General features: G+C 44.3%; 1 protein-coding gene across 10 annotated transcripts in view; it reads right to left on the reverse strand.

Moving 5' to 3' along the window:
* The window catches only part of Atp8a2 (ATPase phospholipid transporting 8A2), a 554,904-nt gene that overhangs the window by 74,869 nt on the left and 463,666 nt on the right, over window positions 1–16,369 (reverse strand). The window contains exon 34 of one of the 10 annotated variants that reach the window (XR_004116436.1): window positions 2,995–3,126. The exons of the other annotated variants lie outside the window; for them this stretch is intronic. The gene's annotated coding sequence lies outside the window, so the exon portion shown is untranslated. The remainder of the gene's footprint in view (window positions 1–2,994; window positions 3,127–16,369) is intronic. 10 annotated transcript variants of the gene reach the window in all.

The following is a 16,369-nucleotide window of genomic DNA, read 5'->3' on the forward strand; positions in this document are numbered from 1 at the left end:
CCCCCCCCCCAGAAGCTACAACAAAACAGGCACAGGAAATCTCTCTGCAGAATGTTTAGTGGGGTTCCATCTCGGGCTGGCTGAGCTAATCACTACATTCCAACACTACTTTTCCCAACCTCGGTGGGAATCAAGTTCCAGCAGGCCTCCAGCCTGTGGATCCATGTATCCATGTATCCGTGTTCGCAATTCTAACTCTGTTGTGACTCTGAATTTCTAACCAACTATCTCTTCCTTTGGCCATGAACTTCAAGATTCTTCTCTGATTTCAGGCCATTGCAGTTTGACTTCAGGTAGGCTCAGGTATTGTGAAAAGCTTGTTCAGTTTTCTTCCCTAGCTTTGGCAGCATGAGGAGCACTGTTGGCTGAGCTGCCTGGTCACCCACCATGCTTTGCAAACAAAGCTTTGTGCCCAGCTGTAGAGAAGTGGGGACAACAGTAAGACCAGTGTGTGTGTGAGAGACACAATTGTTTCTCTGGCATCTTATATTCTAGATTAAAAGGGGACACACACACGCATTCTGCACAGCTATACAGTACTGGACAAACACATGATGATGGGTCAGGTGCTGTGCTTGCTTCTCGCTGGGAGACAAATTCAATGTGCATCAGATATGGCAGGATTTGGACTCTGGAGAAAAGGCTGGGTTCTGGCATTAAGACAGCAAAGAAAGAGAGTGTGCTCAAGTGGGGAACCAGTAACAGGCTAGGCATGCAGTAACCATGGAGGGCTGGGATTTGGCTCCTTCACACAGATAGACAGAAGAAAGAAGGGAGGTCACTAGAGTTGGACTTAAAGGCCACTGAATAAGCCTAGAGGCTCTCAGATTCTGTTTGTTCAGTGATGACTACTTATTACTTATCAAGTAATTATCAACTAACTTTTAAGAAATAAGTAATGATTAAGTAATGATATTAAGTAACAATAAGTAACGAGGTAGCACAGAGCCTTCCCTTTTTGTTCATTCAAGATGTGCTTTTGAGCCAGTGTTCTGTGAGGTAGCTGGGCACACAGTGAAGAAGGCCTCTTGACTCAAGATGTTTCAAGATTTGGGATAAGGGAAATGGAACATGAAACAGATGAAGAGGCTGGTGTTCTTGTCTTGAATGGTAAAATGAAGGAAAATATTTCGGTGTCATAACCAAGGATAAAGAGAATGCTCAGGCCCTCTCTTAGGAAATAGCATTTGAAGCAACTCCCCCAAATGATTTGAAAGTAGGGAGGAAGGGTCTGGAAAAACACTGTGAGCAAAGGTCCTACGTGGAAAGGACTTTGGGGAATGGGAGGAGCGGGTGACCAGTGTAGATAGACGGTGTCTCACCACAAAGTTTCTGAGGTGACAGGGCCAGATCCAGCTGTTTGCATACAATTTGTTATGAATATAATTGGAAATCTGTGAACAGTTTGAAAAAGGAGAGGTATATAATCTGATCCATATTTTTAAAAGAATATTCTGTGGAACCAGAAAGGGAGGAATAAGACCAGGGACAGAGAACCGAACCGTGTTGGGTAACATCATTGTGGCTTGTGGAAGGAGAGAGTGGTGCTTATGAGGACAAATGGACAGATAAACTGGGAAGATTTGTTTTGGGGGGAAGAGTGGACAGGATTTGGGAATAAGCTTAGGCATAACATGAGGGAAAGGGCAGTAACAAGAAGTTGGTAGACCAGGATAGACCAAAACAGGAAAACCAATTGAGCTATTACTATACTTGCCCAGTAGAAGAAGCAAGGGCTATCATGGAGGCATATATCCCCAGGGGAGAAAACGTGGCAGAATTCTATGAATCAACTGCTCAGGTAAGGAAGAGACTGGCTAGGGCTAGGGGCTGTAGGTAGACCAGAGCAGAGGAGAGCTGACATCAAGTGGTGTTGAGACAGGACAGAGGACAGGAGATGTTTCCCTAAGACTAAACGGATGCTCATGATTGGTAAGAGAAGAGGCTGAGCGGAGACACTTCTGTCCAGCGCAAGGGACATGAGGACGTGAGGACGTGAGGATGTGAGGACATGACATGAGGACACTGGTGGGCGGGAGCACGTTAGATAACTCTTTCAATGAGCGTAGGAAGCAATAGAGCAGTGTGGCACAGAGATGGGGAAGATGGGGCAAGGTGTCTGGGAAGCTCCTGTCAGAGAAGGTTGAGCAAGCAGAGAAAGAAGAAGGGGAAGGGGGTAAGGAAGGAGAGAGACAGGGAGAGTGAGAGAGAAGGATGGAGGGAGAGAGAGAGAAAGAGAGAGAGAGAGAGAGAGAGAGAGAGAGAGAGAGAGAGAGAGAGATCTTGAATTAGGCAAAATTCTTAATCTGCTCTGGGGCTGAGCTAGGGCAGAAAGATCTGTTGGGTTGTATTTGCATAGAATGGGAATTCTGCTAACAGTGTGGCCAAACAAAGTGACTGACTTTTCTTCCTGACCAATTCTGGAAGTCTGGAATTGCTTCTTGCTACTACCAAGTACCCAGGTCCTTTTGGTCCTGGTATACTACCATGTTCACTGATGACTTTCTTTTTTTCCTCTTGGATATTTGCTGTAATAGTTTGCACCATACCCAACATCAGAGAAGAAAGAGAAGGCAGCCCACGCAGTCCCATTCTTGTGCTAGAAGCTCCAACCTATTTCTCTATTGCTAATCTGACAATTCGCAGGCTGGGAAGGAAATGGTCTTTTCAGTGGGCTCAGTAGAAAGGGGTAGATCTGATAGAGGTTTTAGTCATAACCAGGGTTCGTGTTCAGCAAAGGCTTGGGGGGGAAGATGCTGTCGACACACAGTGGAACCTTGAGAAAACTGAGCCCCGTGGGGGCCCTTATGCCTTTGGGGGTGGTAGGCTTTTGAAAAGGATAGCAGGATTCTGAATGAGGGGAGAGTGACTCTGTTTCATTATGAGCTAGTACCCCAGATAGCACCTCTCCCCTCCAAACTCAGTAATTGAAGATAATTTGGAACCTCCAAATCTGTCAGTCAAAGTAAGCCTTTCCTCTTATAAGTTGATTACCTCAGTGTTTAGTTACAGGACACAAAGCTGTTTGAGTCAGCCATGTGGGTTGCAGACTGTACCATGGGGAAGACCCTTGATGCGAAGCAGTCATGTAGTTCCCAAGGAGAAGGATGGATCTCACAGAAGAATCTGGAGAAAGAAAGGTATGAACCTGCAGGTATATGAGGTTGGCTGGCCATCAGCCAGATGAGGCAGTTCATTCCTGGGAAGGGAACCAGGCTGAGCGGAAGGGGGCTAGTAACCTTGAGAAACAGTGACAGAGAGGCAATCGCTAGGGGCAGTCCCCAACGAGGGGGTCTTAGAGAAACAGCTCTGTGGTTAACGTGTGCAAAGCTCTTGCAGAGGACCTGAGTTCAGTCCCTAGAGCCATGTCAGGCTTCTCACAGCTGCCTTTAACTCCAGACTGTAACTTCAGCTCCAGGGGACCTGATGTCTTTGACTTCCCCAGTCACCTGCACACATATGTCATATACTCCCACAGATATGCACACAAATGTACTTAGACAACAAAAATATACCTTAAAATGTATATATTCTTTGAAATAGTTCAGGACTGATGATATCAGCTCTGAGAGGGTACAGTGATGCCAAGTAAAAAGAGAGAGCTGAGGAAAAAGCCAGCCCACCTGGGATCATACAGCAAAAGCTAATAAATGATTTTCCCGTGCTTTTTAGTGATAGAAAGGGGCTACTTCTGAGACAGTTGAAAAGATCCTTCTATCTACTGTTCCAAAGGGAAGCTTTAAGCATGCACACTGTGGGCCTCTTTCCTCCCCTACAGCAGCCATGGCCCCAGTCACAGGCTTCCAGAAGGTGTCAAGGAGGCCACCCCTCCTACCAGCGAGCTGCAGAGCCACTTGGGGAAGGTATGGGCTGGAGGACTCACTCACTGTTTTCTCTGGGGCTTGAAACCATCACATTTCCACCCAGAGGAAATAGTCTGGGATGTTTATTTTTTCAAACCTCATGAATATTAAAAGTGCTGTAACTGAAGCCAAAACATAAGAAAAATGAATGCAGCCGTATCGAGCGTGGGTGTTCCGCTTTCAAAGCTGTCTCCGTCAGTGTCAAATGTTTGAAGCCAAAGAAGATAGATGGTATAAACACCGGGTAAAAGCCAGCCCCGCTTTGGAGATGAAGCCAGATCAGTTTGACTAAGGCTCCTCCCTCACCACAGCCCTAGGAAGAAGGCAGCCAAGCAAGAGCAGGGCTGTTGTTTGAGGAGAGCCAGCACACATCTACTGAAAATTCAAAGTGCCAATTCTGTTTGAAAGGTTCAGAGTTATTTGGCCTGGATATCCCACGGACCTCTGAGGATTTACATATCTTTAACATAATGTGAAGACTGAGTAACCAGTGAGCAGCTTAGATAAGACCTTATGAATATTCACACTTTTAAATCTCAATGCTACAACACACATCCTTTTCAAACTAGCTCAACAGTGGCTCCACAACTGGAGGAAATATGACATTGTGACAATAAGTAAATAAATAAATAAATAAATAAATGATCCGGAATGGGATGCTAATGTAGATAGCTATCAGGCTATTGTCCAAAGCCACTCTTGGGGGTGTTTGTGTGTGTGTGTGGGGGGGGGCATGTGCTTCTGTGTGTGTCTGTGTATGCACACTGCATCTGTGTGTATGTATTTTTACACCTGTGTGAGCACATGCTTGTGAGTGTGTACATGTGGAGATGGAAGGTTGACAATGGAAGGGTGTCTTCTTCAGGCATTCTCCACTGTATTTACTGAGGCAGGGTCACTTGCTGAGGCTTGGGCTTACGGACTCAGCTAGTCAGACAGCCAGCTTGCCTTACAGATGCCCTGTCCCAGCCTCCTGAGTGCTGACCTTTTAGACAGGCCTCCATGCCTTCCTGGCTTATGGCTATGGAGATCTGAATGCCAGCCCTTGACTCCCACTTGTACAGAAACCATCGAACCATCTCCTCAGCCCTTAATTTTACCTTTTAAGATGAAACCAAATACAAAAAGTCATTACCGAAATGAGGGTGTTGTCAACTTGTTTGAAGAAAGAGACAAAATACAGAATTTAGCATCCTTTATCTGGAAAGAACTATTTAAGATTTTTTTTTCATGTTTTAGAATTGATTTTTCAGATGATCTGTAATTCAAATACTTAAATTTAGAAATGCTCCAAAAACAAAGACTTCCATAAACAGTTTTAGATCTTTGGATTAGGGGTGCCTGGTCAGTCCAGACTTTTCCTTTGGGGATGTGGTACAAACTTGGGCCTCCCCTGTGCTACGAACGCATTCTCCCACTGCTTCCCAGTGAGCTGAGGTGATGTGAGAGCCCCAGTCTTCAGTGGTGGAGACAGCAGTACTGCACTGTTATCCATACGCAAATCATGTGCATGGGCCACTGGGAAGGGGAAATAGCCTGTGGATAGCAGAAATCCAGGAAACAGGAGCTGAGTGTCCCTTAGGAAGGGAAGGAAGGCGAGGAGGAGGGATGCCGAGGAGGAAGGAAGTGTGCAGTCTGTTTTCCAGTTGGTGTTCAGAGAGGACTACATACCACGAGAACTACAAACACGTCAGTGGGAACCAGCAAACCTCTTATTATAGGATGGTTGTGCCTCTTAAAGTGTACATGTTGGACCCAGAGTCAGCTCACTTGGAGGAGGCTTATCTGGCATGTGGAAGGCCTGGGCTTGATGACCAGCATCAGAACAAAGAACTTCTTAAAGAGGGTGGAGACAAACCAAACCAACCAACCAACCAACCAACCAAAGCAACAACAAAATAAACAAAAGCTCAACCACTGGCACTCCAATGTCTCAGCAATTTTGCTTATGACTTTCTTTAGAGATAAACCAATGCATATCTGATTAATTAAGTTAAAATCAGGTCAGTACAGTGGTGGTCCCCGATTCAAAATGACTGGCATCTCTAGAAAAAAGGAGGCATTTAGACAAAGACAGACACACAGAGTAACTCTTCTATAAGCCAAGGAATACCAGAGATTGCCAGCAAACTTCCAGAAGCAGAGAGGGAGGTCCAGCATACACTGGCTCTCCCAGCCTGCAGAGGGAACCAGCTCTGCCAGGCCTGTGTTCTCAGACTTGTAGCCTCCAAAGCCAGAGACAATCATTTCTGTTGTTAAAGCTACCCTGTCTGTGTCACTTTTCTATCAGCCCAGGAAATGAATCCAGATATTTATTTGAGTGCATTCTCTATAATTTAATTGCTTTTTTTTTTTTTTTTTAATATCAAGCCTTAAGTAGCTTTGCTTTGAATGGAAAAGACCCAGCAAAATCCGGCTGGAAATATGGGTTGTTTTATGGGGCAGACTTGTAGGACATTGTGAGCCCATCTTGTTTGTACAAAGACAGAAGGAAGTAGGTGGAGAGGCAGCTGGCTGGCGTGCGTTTGTTTCCTTCATCCATGCCAGCTACTTGGAAGAGAACTATTCTCCAGTAATGGAAAGGTCTACCATTTAAAAAGCCAGACACTGTGAGTGCCCTACAACTCTCTGGTAATGTCTTACGGAGGCAGAGAACAACCTTACAGATGTAAGACCAGGGGTTCTCAACCTTCCTGATGCTGTGACCTAAGACAGTCTCTCATGTTGTGGTGACTCCCAACCACAGAGTTGCTACTTCCAGACTGTAATGTTGCTACTATTAGGAATTGTAATGGAAGTATTTGTGGGCAGGGTATCTGATAAGTGACCCTCACTAAAGGATTGTTTGACCCCTAAGGGGGTTGGGACCCACAGGTTGAGAACCACAGTGCTAGGTGAAGACAGGAAGAAAATATTTAAATCCTTCAGCCCTATGTCATCTGAAAGATGAAGATCAGCATCATTAGATGCTCTGAGAGGTTGGGAAAGGCAGCTCCGTTCACAAGATGCCCAGACAAGACTTTCATGTCTGTTACTTATTTTGATAGGCTTAAAGTTGAGTTAGCCCAGGCTATGAAGGAACCAGATGATATGATGGCATCTAGATTTGACCACTGAGATTTTAGTCTGTAATTTGTGAAAAGAAGTGTTGGCTGTACAGCACTCACAAGAAGTGAGCCTTATTTCTTACATTACAAAAGCTAAGAGGTGGAAAATGATTTTATAAGCTGTGCAGTTCATGCTTTTGCACCCCCAGCTGACCCTTTGCCCAAAGACCAGCTCACCCCAGGTCGATCCCCGTATGGGTGGTGTGCTGGCTTGCAGGAGGAAAACAATAAATGTCCACTGAAAGTGAAATACAAGACTTTAATAAAGGGCTGTTTTAGAAAGACTCCACAAACTGGCATGCACATCGCAGTGGCGCTTGGCAGGGCTGTGCTGGTAGATCTGCTTTATGGGAAAACTTTACCGTCACGGTTCGGCTGAACTGGAGAATCACCAAACCTTGCCCAGTGTGATCAGGGGTGGGTGCCACTTCTCACCATAGTCCCAGGCAGATGCAGGTTCTGGGTCATTCTTTTTGCTTTCTGAAGTGAGTACGGTCCCTGTCTGCCTCTGTACAGTTTCATGGTTCTTCCCACTGTGAGATGACAGCAGGGAGGAACCACCTCAGAATCCAGATCCACACAGCCTAGAATTAGAGCTTGTTCATCATCAGAGAAACATTCCCTAGGGTGTCCTTGCAGTCAAGGCTTGGACACAGTTCCTGCCAAGGGGTTGTAGGACTCGAGTATGTGCCCATGCAGTTGGGAAAGGGCTGACTTGCGGTGTCCCTAGCTACAAACAGAAGAGCAGCAAATGTGTGTGTGGCCCACCACGATTCCCCTCTTTGGGACCCACACCCTCAACACCCTTATGAGAGGTATGTGGACACATGCGGGCGCATTAGCCGTGGCCTTCTAATTCCAAGAGTGAGCCAAAAAAAGGAACAGAAAGTTGCCAACCCTTCTGCTTAATGCTTTCTGAAGGAGCTCTAATAACTGCCTATTTATAACCCTGAGCACTTGGTGGCCTTCCATGCAAGGAGCAGGCAGCTGCTGCAGGAAGCCAACTGCCCTGCCCACTGACTGGAAACAGATGTCCCTTTCTGTCATCTCTGCAAATAGTTGCAATTCCATGAAGTGATCATTGTCAACGTATTTCCTTATGTTTATGGCTCACTGAAACTCCAGGATGTAAAGATCTCCTCATCTTGTCATCAGATTGGGGCACTCCTGGGACAAAGGTGACACAAGACAGGAGATACCTGTCCCTCTAAAGACATCTCAAATGTCAGTTTGAGACTCCAACAGGGCTAAGATTATCCAAATTCTGAATGTTACAGTGGAATAAAAACTCATATTCTTACTGGTGATGCTGGGGGTTGAACCCAGAACCTCCTACAAGGTAGGCAAGTGTTCCAACACTAAGCCACACTCTTGGCCTACTCCAGCAGTTCTCAACCTGTGATTCACAATCCCCTTGCGGGTGTGTGTGTGTGTGTGTGTGTGTGTGTGTTGAACAACCTTTTAACAGGGGTTGCCTAAGACCACCAGAGAACACAGTTGTTTACATTATGATTTATAGCAGCAGAAACATCACAGTTATGGAGCAGTAATAAAAATAATTTTATGGTTGGGGATCACCACCACAAGAGGCACTGTATTAAAGAGTCACAGCATGCCAGGCGGTGGTGGCGCACGCCTTTAATCCCAGCACTTGGGAGGCAGAGGCAGGCGGATTTCTGAGTTCCAGGCCAGCCTGGTCTACAGAGTGAGTACCAGGACAGCCAGGGCTACACAGAGAAACCCTGTCTTGAAAAACAGAAAGAAAAAAAAAAAGAGTCACGGCATTAGGAAGGCTGAGAACCACTGCTCTAGAATTAAAAGCTCTTCATAACCCTGACCACTCCTTTTCAGGTAGCTAGAGCAGCTAGTGTGGTGCTCTAGCTAGGAGGCAGGCCACTCGCCCAGCACATGGAAAGACCCAGCTTCCTCCCAGCACCGCAAACAAACAGAAAGCATTAAGGGTTGGGATGACAGATCTGCTGGTAGGATTTGAAAGCAGGGAGAACCGTTATAGATGGGGCGATGCGCAGGTGGTTTCGCCACCTCCTTTTCCATGAAGTGACAGGCAATTAGGATGCCGGGATCTTCCTGCTCTACCCAACACTCATGCAGCTACTCATTATAATCGTTTATTTATTTTTGAGACTGAGCCTCATGTAGCCCAGGCTGGCTTTAAACTCATTTTGTAGCCGAGGATAACCTTAAACTTCGGATCTTCCTGTCTTTACACCCTTAGGGGTCTGGGAGCTCAAGAGTGTTGAGCAAAGTCGCAAGAGGCAATTGTAGACTAGAGAGATCAGGCTAGGATGACGGAGTGCCAGGCTAGCCAGACCTGGCTGATTGGTGACTGGTTATTGGCTTTTTTTCTTGACTCTGTAGGCTGATAGAGTGTGGAGCCTTTTACTGTGGGTGACAGAACGTGCAAGATGAGGAGGTACGCAGGGGAACATGGGGACTCTTGTCACACGAGCCTGGCCGAGGACGTCTATCATCCACACTGAGAAGTCTTGAGGATTTTAGGCCACTGAGACTGGCAGGTAAAAGAGTGATGTAAACTTTCTTTTAGGTCAGATGATCTGCATCAGCACAGCTATCAGGAGGAACCAGAAGAGCAAGCAATGCTGTCCAGGAAACAGCCAGTAGGGAAGTCCGACCTTAGGAAGCATCACTGCATGCTACAGAGGAGAAGGGCAGGCTGTGAGAGAGAAAGGTTCCCAGGGGAAGTTATACTGAAACAGGAGGAATGTAGGTTCAAAATAAAATAAAATGGCAGAAACATCTGGAAGATTTGAGCTGGAGTTGTGGTAAGGAGCTGCCTGCTCACTTGGATGGAAGCGAGGTGATGTTCAGAGGAGGGAGAGCCACAGTCAGATGCAGGGCTGGCTGAGCAAGGACAGAACTCCCGTGGGAGCAACCATGAGTCTCTTGGGATTGGAGCCAGGGGGAGACAGAATCCACAAGGCCTCACTTGCAACTCAAAGTTCCTGCGAAATCAGGACTCAGGAGCATCCTCCCCTCCTCCAGGGTACAGTTCTCAGCACTTAAGAGCATACACTGCTACAACTTTCAGGACAAAGCCCCCGGACCCAATTCTTCAGATACTGTGATCCAAATACAATTCAAAAGGAGGTGGCACACTATGATATGAATCACAGTAATCCTAAATGGCTTATGGTTTGAGGGTAATTTTTACAATATAGAATATATAATATGATATATGTCATCGTGCTTTTTAATGATTTTACCAGTATAAAATTTTCTAGTAAATTATTTATATCAATGTTAGTGACTATTCCCGAGTCTATGCTATGAATTCTAATTTGCCAATTGATTATATATATCCCAACATTGCACAGTCACTAGATATTAACTAAAAATAATTTGTGCCTGTGTGCACACACGTGTGTTGTGTGGCTGTGCATATGTTCATATGTGTGTGCGCACGCCCATGTGTCTTCCTCAGTGGCTTTCACTTTTCACCTTGTTTGAGACAGTCTCTCACTGAACTGGGAGCTCATGGATTCAGCCACTCCACTGGCCAATAGGGTCTGAGGATCTGTCTGTCTCCACCTCTGCCTATACTAAGGTTACAGGGATGCGCCATTTCGCCCAGTGTTTGTGTAAGCATTTGGCATCTGAACTCAGAACCTCATGCCTGTGCAGCAGGTGTTTTACCAACTGAGCCATAACCCCAGTCCCTAAAAACATTTTAAAAGGTAAATTTTAAAAAAAGAGGGTTGTATTCAAGGTAATAGTCCTGATAACCAGATAACACTTTATAACTAGCCTCTATTCTAATGAGCTACAGGCAGGAGCACAGAGGGAGCCTGGCTGAGAACACGCAAAGTGTGGTGGTGTTCTTTAGGACTGTTGTCACCATGCCCAAAGCTCTGAGCCATTAGGCTCATTCAAAGGCCATCATCAAAGGTCTAAGGACTAAGATGTGCTAAGGGCACAGCCTCATGAAGTGCCACCTTTATGAATACACGTGAAGGCATTTCTGCCCTTTTCTCTATCTCTTATATACAAATATACATATATGAGAATATATGTTATTCCTACACACACACATATACATATATATGTAGATATGAATAACATCAGACTTATAGATGCCCCTCCATATTCATGTGTTCCATGTCCAAGGATTTAGCTGAGTCCAAATGAACAATATTACTTAAATTTTTTTCTCTGTACTGAATGCATATCAATTTTTTTCTTTCAAAATTCATATGATATATAGGGTCTTTAAACCATATTAGATGCTGTAAGTCATCTAGAGGTTATCAACAGATGGGTACAATGTTCATGCCAATACCATGCCTTTTTATGCATCCAAGAATTGTAGTATCCACAGGAGTTCCTGGAATAAATGCCCCACAGACACTGAAGGATAATTGCATGACTTGTGTGTGTGTGTGTGTGTGTGTGTGTGTGTGTGTGTATGCATGTATATAAGATATAATACAATTAACCAAATATCAATTTTATATCCAGCAAGAATTAGAGGACCTAAAACATCACGGTTCCCAATCCCACAGTTCATTCTTGAGAGGCACTCAGCCCCACCTCCATGCCCTCAGCTGCAGGTTTAGAGTCAGGCTGAAGACAAAGAGGAGGACAGGCCACCTGCCATATGCTGAGTGTCTCAGCTGAGACCTTGACTGTGCCTCTCCCAGGCCAAGGCCAACCATGCTCCTCTCACCTGCATCTTACTAAAGCTCACATGAGCCTTTCAGTGAATGGAACACAGATCATTTTAGAACGGAATGATCCCACATCCTTTACATGTGTGCTTCATCTTTCCAGATAGGATTTAATGTTCTGAAATTATTTTTATTCTCTGTGATCACAGAGTCTTCTGCTCTCTGATTCATTAAATGTTACCAAGTCTCCCACGGCAATTGTGCATACCAGCAACCTTGCCAGGGTGAACACTATTTCAGACCCTTTTCTGCTGTTAGCTTTCTCCTGGGTGTCTGCAAAGGCAGTGGTTTACTTCAGTAATTCATTTATTGGGTGTCCTTAATTTTGGTGTCTGATTTTTTTTACTTGAAGTTTTAAAAATTAAGTTTATACCATTAAAAAGCAATTCCTTACTAAGATTATAATGGAACATCAATTTAAAACAGTCACAGGAAATAATACAGTAACCTGTCCTCTGGGACAATAATCCTGTTCCAAGTGGGGTCCAAACAAAATTAAGTGAAATGCTAAGGCACTTGTTAGAGGAGCCCTTCTGAAACTTTTTCTTCTTGGGATACCTTTATGCCTGAGAAATGTTTGTGTGAGTCCCCCAAATTGCGTATGTTCCCCAAATTCATTTATAAGACCCAGGTACAGGGTTGTGACCAGCATTTAGGAACTTAGTACAGCTTTGGATGGGCTGATGGGAGGGATGGGTAACAACTGCCAATCAAATGAACCCACAATCATGTTCTCATGTTAGCCTGACTGTGTTGCATGTGTGTGGGAGAAGCATAAATGTGAGCATGTACAATCATTTTTCCTTAAGATAAGTTACTGTCCTAGTTTATCAAGTGAACTTCTGTTCCTTTCATTCCAAGCGTGTCTTTTGGACCAAGGAGCTGTTAGGTGCCCAAGTAAGAGAAAAGTTGTGCACTGATGCATGTTCTATGCTCCTTGGCCTTCCCCCTGACATGCTCTTGGCGGGACAAAATAGAGAAGAACAACCACATGACTAGACTCTCGAATAGCGAGAAGCATTTGCTGTCTAATCTCCGATGATAGCATTTTGGCCTGCTTGTTTCCTGTTGCAAATCCTCCTCCCTCCTATCCTATTTCAGGAACTAATGTTCCCCTAGGGACATCTCCTGTCTCCAGCATCCTGAAATCTCTAGTTTCTACTCCAGTGTTCTGGGGATGCTCCCTTCGCTGTCCTTGCTTTCTGACCAGCTGCTAACCTGGCACACACTTCCAGTTTATTTACGAGTTTGGCCAGAATCTCCACTTCATAAAAGACATCCCCACTGATTTAAAAGCACATGTCCCTCTGCAGATAATCATTCCCTTCAAATGAAAAATTTCCCTTCTTTACTCTCATCTTTTCTCTTTGCCTCTTGGGACTTCAAATATTCAAAGACAAAAATGTATTTTCTAGTATTATGAAAGTTTAGCATTAAAAGTTTTTTCCCTCATATGTTTATAATATATGTTACTTTAAGTACTATGTAAAAAAATTATTTTTTATTTAATGAGGAAACAGAAACACATCTTTCTTGAAGTATTAGCACAGTGACTACTCTGTTCTCTTTAAACCTCGCAATAGGATTTTCTAGAAAAATTTTTAAGTCTGCATTAGTGTTTATTTATGAAACTATATTTATATGAATTATAATTACTATCGCTACCAGTTGATTCTGTGTATTATAACACAGTACCAAGACCAGTCTAGTCTAGTCTAATTAGTCACACGGTCTAGTGAGCAGGTCCTATAATCAACCAGCTTTTTGCATCTCATCAGCTCTGTGACTTTAACTTAAGTTCTCACTCTCTCTCTCTGTTTTTTCAAAAAGCACCGGCCATAAGAAAAAGATGCTTCAGGGTTATATCTGTGAGCAGATATAACCAACATGAAACAACTACTGTCAAATTTGTCTTCAACTAGTCCTCAGTCATCTCGTTATCAACTGGAAACTCAGTTGTCTGATCTGTAAGTTGAACTGGTTCAAGACTTAGGCCTTTCTTCTTTAACTATCTGTCTTGTGGTGTTCTTTACTGGGAACCAAACCCAGGGCCATGTATGTGCAAGGTACATATTCTACCAGTAAACTATATAGCCTGAGCCCTATAGAGTCATTATGGGGGGGATGGTGGGGGAAGAAAGTAGAAAGGAAAGGAAACTAGGACCGCATCATTACGTTTAACTGTATCCATGGCAAGAGCCAGGACAGATGTGCCATCACTCTGGGCCAGGAGAGAAGACCAGAAGACAAGTTCAGAGTTTCTAGGGCTCTATCTACCAAGGGAGGTTGTTCCAGGGGGAGGGTGGCTAGGTCCAGTCCCTATGAGTCTTTCCTTGTATTAAGAAAAAAAAGTGGGCTGGGCAGTGGTGGTGCATGCCTTTAATCCCAGCACTTGGGAGGCAGAGGCAGGCGGATTTCTGAGTTCAAGGCCAGCCTGGTCTACAGAGTGAGTTCCAGGACAGCCAGGGCTATACAGAGAAACCCTGTCTTGAAACAAAACAAAACAAAACAAAACAAAAAAGTGAGATTAAAGGATTTGGGTATGAGAACAACTGAATGGATAGGAAAGACATAGATGCTCAGGACAAAACAAAATAAACAAAAACCCAAAAACCAAACCAAAACAAAACATAAAAGGAAATAAATATGCAATCCTTGCTAAGTGTCTAATATATGACTTTGGTTTAGATTAATCTAATATGGGAAGTATAAAGGGTGGTGGAGATGGCTCAGTAGGCAAAGCACTTGCCACACAGGCATAAGGACACATGAGTCACACACAACAGCACACATCTCACCCAGTGCTCCTATAGTAAGATGGGATGCAGAGAACAGGAAAATTGCCGAAAACCTGCAAGGCAGCTAGCTTGGCACACCTGATACAGCACACATGAGGTCAAAGGGCAGGCATGGGTGTCAGCCCTCATCTTCCATACTGCTTCACACAGTGTCTCTTGTTTACTATTATGTACACTGGGCACATAAGCAGTATACCTGTGCCAGTACCCAGTTCACACCACCCCATAATATCTTGTTCTGCCTGGGCATCCAGCAGCGAACAAGAGACCAAGTCTTAAACATGGGGGATGAGAAGACTGACACCCAAGGTTGTCATATGATCTGCATATGTGCACTGTGGTACACATAAACATACATATATAATGTCATAGATACAAGATTTTTAAAAGAAATATATACAAAATATTAGTGAGACAAATTACAGGTAAGAGGGGATGATCAGAAAGAGAAGCAGCGATTAATTCACAAACATAGTCAGTAATGATATGGGAAGGCTGCCCATAATCCATGTTTAAAACAGTTTCTAGAACTGGATAAACTGGGGACTGGTTCAGGCATGCTACTGTCAAGCTATGGTGGCCACAAAGCACTGTCACTTTTCTTAGGTTTAATTTCCTCTGGTGGAAGCTAAGGTCTCTCTAAGGTCTCCTCTACTTTGTCGGGTCGCATGTCTCCAATGCTGGTTGCACATTTTACAGTATGACTTTAGAGATGAATGATGTAATCTCTAGCACTTCATGGCATCCCATGACACAAGAGCAATAAGCAGAGAGTTGATTCATACACAGGAATGCAGCCTATGAATGCACATATAGCCAGATGCCACAACCCGAGTGCCAGTGTGGGGACAACCTTTCTCCCTGAACATTTCTCCTCTCAGGGAAAGAAGACCTCTCAGAAAGGAAGGCTGGAAGGCTGGGACAGTGAACCAGTCTTCTCTTTTAGCTGTATTCTGCCCCTGTGAGAGTAGCTACACTCCTGAAGGTTTGGTCTGAAGGGTGCAGAGGAGACTGGCCCGAGGTCAAAGCAAGGTTGGGAAAGGAAAATTGGTTCAAAGGCACTTGGAAGATGAGTTGTGTGAAAAGTACCACACTATCATCTCTCTGTCCCCTCTCACACTGTTAGTATTCATTACATCAAAGTCCCCATTTCCTCTCCTGTATTTAATCTGATGCACACTTGGCAGAAATGTTTTCAAAACCAAGCCAGAGCTGATAAATAGTACTGGCTTAATGTTAATAGAGGAAAGGCTGAGATATAACTCAAGCATGAGTTTAAGTAAATAATTATGCAAAGGCTATGATTTTTACACAAAAAAAATGCAGGGAAGTGTTTCATGTTTTTGTTTTAACGTTATGATAAATGGAGCCATGCATGGCTGAGAATGATATAATTTCCATCTTGGAAGGAAACATTAGTGTTCATTTCAATACACTAAATGTTAAACTCAACATGGTGCTAAGCACTGTGGTTGCAAAACCCACTAAGGAAGGATCTTGGTTTTCAGCAGCTCATAACACATTAAGAGACTCCACTAGCGTCTGTTCTCCATGGGACCTTCAGGGGTCAACTCAAGCAAGCTGCTGATTCTGGTGACTTTCAACTGGGCTCTGCCAGTAGCAAGCTGCTGCAGGAAGAGATTAGACAAAGGGAGGAGGCAGAGGTTTATGTCCCTCCCATTTTCCCTTCTGGAGATATCTAAAAGTCGCTCATGGTTCCCGCCAAGGTTTAAGCCCCAGGGCTCCGGTAATGGTGCCTCTCACCCTTGTCTCTCCAGCCTGGGATGGTGGGTGTCTGTTTTCCACTTCTAGGTTATCTTTCGGCCTCTTCTGTCATCTCAGCAACTAATTCAATTCAATTAAAGTACAGTACTTTTTTTTTTTTTTTTTTTTTT

The sequence above is a fragment of the Mastomys coucha genome, unplaced genomic scaffold, assembly GCF_008632895.1.
Source record: "Mastomys coucha isolate ucsf_1 unplaced genomic scaffold, UCSF_Mcou_1 pScaffold9, whole genome shotgun sequence".
In the NCBI taxonomy this organism is placed as follows: Eukaryota; Metazoa; Chordata; class Mammalia; order Rodentia; family Muridae; genus Mastomys; species Mastomys coucha.